Raw genomic sequence first — 8001 nt, 5'->3', positions numbered from 1 at the left:
TAAGGTAATGCTTAAACTTCTCCAAGCCAGGTTTCAGCAATATGTGAACCGTGAACTTCCAGATGTTCAACCTGGTTTTAGAAAAGGCAGAGGAACCAGAGATCAAATTGCCAACATCTGCTGGATCATTGAAAAATCAAGAGAATTCCAGAAAAACATCTATTTTTGCTTTATTGACTATCCCAAAGCCTTTGACTTTGTGGATCACAATAAACTGTGGAAAATTCTGAAAGAGATGGGAATACCTGACCACCTGACCTGCCTCTTGAGAAATTTGTATGCAGGTCAGGAAGCAATAGTTAGAACTGGACATGGAACAACAGACTGGTTCCACATAGGAAAAGGAGTATGTCAAGGCTGTATATTGTCACCCTGCTTATTTAACTTCTATGCAGAGTACATCATGAGAAACGCTGGACTGGAAGAAACACAAGCTGGAATCAGGATTGCTGGGAGAAATATCAAGCACCTCAGATATGCAGACGACACCACCCTTATGGCAGAAAGTGAAGAGAAACTCAAAAGCCTCTTGATGAAAGTTAAAGTGGAGAGTGAAAAAGTTGGCTTAAAGCTCAACATTCAGAAAACGAAGATCATGGCATCTGGTCCCATCACTTCATGGGAAATAGATGGGAAAACAGTGGAAACAGTGTCAGACTTTATTTTTCTGGGCTCCAAAATCACTGCAGATGGTGACTGCAGCCATGAAATGAAAAGACGCTTACTCCTTGGAAGGAAAGTTATGACCAACTTAGATAGCATATTGAAAAGCAGAGACATTACTTTGCCAACAAAGGTTTGTCTAGTCAAGGCTATGGTTTTTCCAGTGGTCATGTATGGATGTGAGAGTTGGACTGTGAAGAAGGCTGAGTGCTAAAGAATTGATGCTTTTGAACTGTGGTGTTGGAGAAGACTCTTGAGAGTCCGTTGGACTGCAAGGAGATCCAACCAGTCCATTCTGAAGGAGATCAGCCCTGGGATTTATTTGGAAGGAATGACGTTGAAGCTTAAACTCCAGTACTTTGGCCACCTCATGCGAAGAGTTGACTCATTGGAAAAGACTCTGATGCTGGGAGGGATTGGGGGCAGGAGGAGAAGGGGACGACAGAGGATGAGATGGCTGGATGGCATCACTGACTCAATGGATGTGAGTCTGAGTGAACTCCAGGAGTTGGTGATGGACAGGGAGGCTTGGCATGCTGTGATTCATGGGGTCACAAAAAGTCGGACAGGACTGAGTGACTGAACTGAACTGAACTGACAATGTTGTGCAGCACATCTCAAGATCTTATTTATCACCTTATCTGAAATTTCATGCCTCTGAATTAACATTCCTCATTTTCCCCTTCCCTTATCTCCTGGCAATCACTGTTTCCCTCTTTGATTCTATGAAGTTGATTTTAAGGTACCTTATAAAATGGAATCATGCAATGTTTGTATTTTTGTAATTGGCTTGATTCACTTAGAATAATGTCCTCAAGACACGTGCCTGTTGTCATTATTACAGATTTTACTTTTATTGAAGGTTGTATCATATTCAGTTGTATGTATATTCCACAGTTCTAGATTCAGTCATCTGTTGACAATAACTTAGGTTGCTTCCACATTGTGGCCGTTGTGAGTAAATATGGGAATGATAATATCTTTTTCGATAGTAATTATATATTCCTTTGATTATCTACTAGTGGATTGCTGGATTATATGATGTACTTGCTGCTAAGTCACTTCAGTCATGTCTGACTCTGTGTGACCCTATGGACTGTAGCCCCCTCAGGCTCCTCTGTCTATGGAGATTCTCCAGGCAAGAATTCTGGAGTCGGTTGCCATGCCCTTCTCCAGGGGATCTTCCGACCCAGGGATTGAACCCACATCTGTTATGTCTCCTGCATTGGCAGGTGGGTTCTTACCACCTGGGAGACCTCGATTATATGGCAGTTCTACTTTTAATTCTATGAGTACCCTCCATATTGTTATGCATAGTGGCTTTACTCATTTAACATTATTTCCAACAGAGTGTGCTGCTGCTGCTAAGTCGCTTCAGTCATGTCTGACTCTGTGCTACCCCATAGATGGTAGCCCACCAGGCTCCCCTGTCCCTGGGATTCTCCAGGCAAGAACACTGGAGTGGGTTGCCATTTCCTTCTCCAATGCATGAAAGTGAAAAATGAAAGTGACATTGCTCAGTCATGTCCGACTCTTCACGACCCCATGGACTGCAGCCTACCAGGCTCCTCAATCCACGGGATTTTCCAGGCAAGAGTACTGGAGTGGGGTCCATTGCCATCTCTGATAGAGGATAGGGTTCCTTTTTTTCCTGTACTTTTCTAAAACATTTTTCATTTTTTTAATATAGCCATCATGAAATATGTGAGGTGAGAGTTCATTGTAATTTTTATGGACATTTCCCCAATGATAGTGCTGATTAGCTTTTTTATCATACCTGTTGGCCATTTGTCAACTTTGGAGAAATATCTATTGAGTCATTAGCCCATTTCTTAACTGGATTATTAATGTTTTCACTATTTAGTTGTAGGGGTTCTTTATAGATTTTTGATGTTAATCTCTTATCATAAATATAGCTTGTAAATATGTCCTCCTATTCCTTAGATTGTCATTTATCCAGTTGATTGTATTCTGTACAGAAGCTGTTTAGTTTGATGTAGTCTCACTTGATGAGTTTGTAATCTCAGCTGCCTGTACTGTTGGTGTCATATTCATAAAATCATTGCCAAGATCAATGTCAAGGTTCTCCTTGTTTTTTTCCTAATAGTTTTATAGTTTCAGGTCCAAGTCTTTAATCCATTTTGAGTAGAGTTTTGTGTATGGTAGAAGAGTCCAGTTTTCATGATTTTGACTATTGAAATTCAATTTTTCGAATTATTTATTGAAGAGACTATTATTTAGCCACTGCATATTTTTGGCATCCTTGTTGAGGATCAGTTGACCATATAGGCATGGATTTATTTCTGGGAGCTCTATCCTGCTCCATCACTTGGTATCTCTTTGTGCTAATTCCACATCATTTTTATTACTGTGGCTTTGTAATGTAGTTTGAAGTTAGGAAGTGTGGTGCTTCCAGCTTTGTTGTCCTTTCTCAAGATTGAGTTGGCTATTTGTATTGTAGAATTCTATTTCTATGAAATATGTCTTTGGGATTTTTGAGTCTGTAGATTGCTGTGGGGAAGAGGGACTTTTTAGCAACAGTTAGGATTTTCAATTCATGAACGTGGAAAGTCTTTCCATTTGTTTGTGTCTTGCTTAATTTATCAGTGTTTTATAATTTTCAGTATGCAAATCTTTCACCTCAATTAGCTTTATTTCTAAGTATTTTGTTCTTTTGGTGCTATTATAAATAGAGCTATCTTTCTAACATGCTTTTTATAAAGTTCATCATTAGTGGACTGAAATTGTTGAGTTACAAATATTAATTTTCTGTCTTGCAAGCTCATTTTATAGTATTAATAGTTTTTTAAATAGTCTTTAGTGTTTTCTTTATATAAGATCATATTTTTTTTGCAAACAGGGACAGTTTTACTTCTTTATTTCTGATTTCATTCACTCTTTACTTTTTTTTCCTTCCCTAATTGGACTAGCCAGGACTTACTAAACTATGTTGAATAGAATTGGTGAGAATGGACATCCTTACTTTATTACTTATCTTAGAGGAAAAGCTATCATTTTTCTTTGAGTATTGAGTGTTAATCATTGACTTTTCATATGCTGTATTGAGGTAATTTACTTATATTTCTAGTTTGAGTTTTTATCATTAAATTCTGTTGAATTTTGTCAGAAGTCTTTTTTGGATCTATTACGATGATCATAATTTTTTATCTTTTATTCTGTTAATGTAGTTTATCACATTTACTGATTTGCATGTTGATTCTTGCACCCTGGAGATAAATCCCATGTGGTTGTGGCATATGATCCTTTTAATGTGTTGTTCAACTTGGTTTGTCAGCATTCTGTTGGGGATTTTTGACTCTATATTCATCAGAGCTACTGGCTTGCTATTTCTTTTTCTTATATCTTTTTTTTTTTTTTCAACTGGCTTTGGTATTAGGTAATTCAGGCCTTCTAAAATGAGTTAGGGAATTCTCTTCTCTTTTTCAGAAGAATGTGAGAAGGACTTATGTCAGTTCTTCTTGAAATGTTTGGTAGAATTCACCAATGAAGCCATGTAGTCCTCTACTTTTCTTTGCTGGGAGATATTTTTTTTACTGATTCACTCTTCATGGTAGTTACAGATCTATTTAGACTCTATTTCTTCATGATTATTCTTTGTAGGATGTAGGTTTCTATGAATCTGTCCATTTCTTTTAGTTTACCCAGTTTGTAGCATGCAATTTGCTTGCAGTATTCTCTTATCTTTCTTATTTCTGTGGACTCAGTCATAGTGTCTCTACTTTCATTTCTGATTTTGTCTTTTACCCCCTTGGTTTAGCTAAGTGTTGTCAATATTATCTAAAAATCAACTTAGTTTCATTAATTAAAAATTTTTTTTAGTTTATTCTTTAATATATTTTCTTCTGCTAACTCTGTGCTTAGTTTTTTTCTTTTTCTAGTTCTGTTACATGTGAAAATAGGTTGTTTTATACCTAAATTATTTAATCATTCAGTTTTTTACTGAATATCATCATCATCTTGGACAGAGTTTGAAGCTTTAATGTTAGTTAAGCCTATATTTCTCTCAATTGAAGAAAGTGGGGAAAACCACTAAACCATTCAGGTATGACCCAAATCAAATCCCTTATGATTAAACAGTGGAAGTGAGAAATAGATTTAAGGGACTAGATCTGATAGAGTGCCTGATGAACTATGGACAGAGGTTCATGACATTGTACAGGAGACAGGGATCAAAACCATCCCCAAGAAAAAGAAATGCAAAAAAGCAAAATGGCTGTCTGAGGAGGCCTTACAAATAGCTGTGAAAAGCAAAGGAGAAAAGGAAGGATATACCCATCTGAATGCAGAGTTCAAAAGAATAGCAAGGAGAGATAAGAAAGCCTTCCTCAGGGATCAGTGCAAAGAAACAGAGGAAAACAATAGAATGGGAAAGTCCAGAGATCTCTTCAAGAAAATTAGAGATACAAAGGGAACATTTCATGCAAAGATGGGCTCAATAAAGGACAGAAATGGTATGGACCTGAGAGAAGCAGACGATATTAAGAAAAGATGGCAAGAATACACAGAAGAACTGTACAAAAAAGATCATGATGGTGTGATCACTCACCTAGAGCCAGACATCCTGGACTGTGAAGTCAAGTGGGCCTTAGGAAGCATCACTATGAACAAAGCTAGTGGAGGTGATGGAATTCCAGTTGAGCTATTTCAAATCCTGAAAGATGATGCTGTGAGATTGCTGTACTCAATATGTTAGCAAATTTGGAAAACTCAGCAGTGGCCACAGGACTGGAAAAGGTCAGTTTTCATTCCAATCCCAAAGAAAGACAATGCCAAAGAATGCTCAAATTATTGCACAATTACACTTATCTCACATGTTAGTAAAGTAATGCTTAAAATTCTCCAAGCAGGCTTCAATAATACGTGAACCATGAACTTCCACATGTTCAAGCTGGTTTTAGAAAAGGCAGAGGAACCAGAGATCAAATTGCCAACATCTGCTGGATCATCAAAAAAGCAAGAGATTTCCAGAAAAACATCTATTTCTGTTTTATTGACTATGCCAAAGCCTTTGACTGTGTGGATCACAATAAACTGGGAAATTCTGAAAGAGATGGGAATACCAGACTATCTGACCTGCCTCTCGAGAAATCCGTATGCAGGTCAAGAAGCAACAGTTAGAACTGGACATGGAGCAACAGACTGGTTCCAAATCAGGAGAGGACTACATCAAGGCTGTATATTGTCACCCTGCTTATTTAACTTATATGCAGAGTATATCATGAGAAACGCTGGGCTGGAAGAAGCAGAAGCTGGAATCAAGATTGCCAGGAGAGATATCAATAACCTCAGATATGCAGATAACACCACCCTTAAGGCAGAAAGCTAAAAACTAAAGAGCCTCTTCATGAAAGTGAAAGAGGAAAGTGAAAAAGTTGGCTTAAAACTCAACATTCAGAAAAATAAGTTCATGGCATCTGGTCCCATCACTTCATGGCAAATAGATGGGAAAACAATGGAAACAGTGGCTGACTTTATCTTTTTGGTCTCCAAAATCATTGCAGATGGTGATTGAAGCCATGAAATTGAAAGACGCTTACTCCTTGGAAGGAAAGTTATGACCAACCTAGACAGCATATTAAAAAGCAGAGACCTTACTTTGCCAACAAAGGTCCATCTAGTCAAGGCTATGGTTTTTCCAGTGGTCATGTACAGATGAGAGAGTTGGACTGTAGAGAAAGCTGAGCACTGAAGAATTGATACTTTTGAACTGTGGTGTTGGAGAAGACTCTTGAGAGTCCCTTGGACTGCAAGGAGATCCAGCCAGTCCATCCTAAAGGAGATCAGTCCTGGGTGTTCATTGGAAGGACTGATGTTGAAGCTGAAACTCCAATACTTTGGCTACCTGATGCGAAGAGCTGACTCACTTGAAAAGACGCTGATACTGGGAAAGATTGAGGACAGGAGGAGGAGGAGACAATGGAGGATGAGATGGTTGAATGGCATCAATGGACATGAGTTTGGGTGGGCCCCAGGAGTTGGTGATGGACAGGGAGGCCTGGGTTGCTGCGGTACATGGGGTCGCAAAGAGTCAGACATGACACGACTTTGAACTGAACTGAAGCGTATATTTGATTTTTGGCCCTTGATATTTACTGTTATTCTCATTAGTCAAGAGAGGAGTCTTTTCTGGGTTTTAATCACCTCGTTTGTTAAATAAGAATGATGATAATAGTTTCTTTACACCATTGTGGGGATTAAATGAGGCAATGTATGTAAATATGCAAGGAATTTAGCAGGTGGCTCAATCTTCTTTTTCAATGTATATGTTTGTCACTATGAAGTTTTCTGTTAGTACTGATTTTGTGGTCTCCTGTAAGTTTTAGCATGCTATTTGTATGGAGATATTTTAAAAATTTCTTCTTTGACCCAAAGAAGACCTTTGACCCAAAGACCTTTTAATTTCTCTTTGACCCAAAGTTTAAGTGTGTTTTAATTTCCATATATTTGTCAATTTTCTCACTTCTCCTCTGCTATTGGTTTTTAGTTTTATTCCATTGTGGTCGGAAAAGATACTTGTATGATTTCAATTATCTTAAATTTTTAAGACTTGTTTATGATATAACATATGATCTGTGCTGGAGAAAGATCTCTCTGCCCTGGATGAGAATGAATTCTTCTGCCATTTGTGTAATGTTCTGCTTATGTCTGTTCCATACATTTGATCTATGGTTTTTCCTGTGGTCATGTATGGATGTGAGAGTTGGACTGTCAAGATACCTGAGTGCCAAAGAATTGATGCTTTTGAACTGTGGTATTGGAGAAGACTCTTGAGAGTCGCTTGGACTGCAGGGAGATCCAACCAGTCCATCCTAAAGGAAATCGGTCCTGAATGTTCATTGAAAGGACTGATTCTGAAACTGAAACTCCAATACTTTGGCTACCGGATGCGAAGAGCTGACTCACTTGAAAAGACGCCGGTACTGGGAAATATCGAGGGCAGGAGGAGCGGGGGATTGCAGAGGATGAGATGGTTGGATGGCATCACCAACTCAGTGGACATGGGTTGGAGCAAACTCTGGGAGAGAGTGAAGGACAGTGATGTCTGGCATGTTGCAGTCCATGGGGTCACAAAGAATCAGACATGATTTAGTGACTGATCAACAAAAATCCTTATTGACCTTCTGTCTGAATGTTTTGTCCATTATTGAATGTGGTTTAAGAAGTCTTCAATATGGTAGACCTGATGTCAGTTTCTCCCTTCAGTTCTGCCAGTGTTCACTTTATACATGTAGGTGGTCTGTTATTGGGTGAATATATTTATAAACATTTTATTTTTGTGTAAGGTTGAACATTTGTCATAATATTTTACTTGTCCCT

The sequence above is a fragment of the Bos mutus genome, chromosome 16, assembly GCF_027580195.1.
Source record: "Bos mutus isolate GX-2022 chromosome 16, NWIPB_WYAK_1.1, whole genome shotgun sequence".
In the NCBI taxonomy this organism is placed as follows: domain Eukaryota; kingdom Metazoa; phylum Chordata; class Mammalia; order Artiodactyla; family Bovidae; genus Bos; species Bos mutus.
This window is presented reverse-complemented; position numbering follows the sequence as displayed.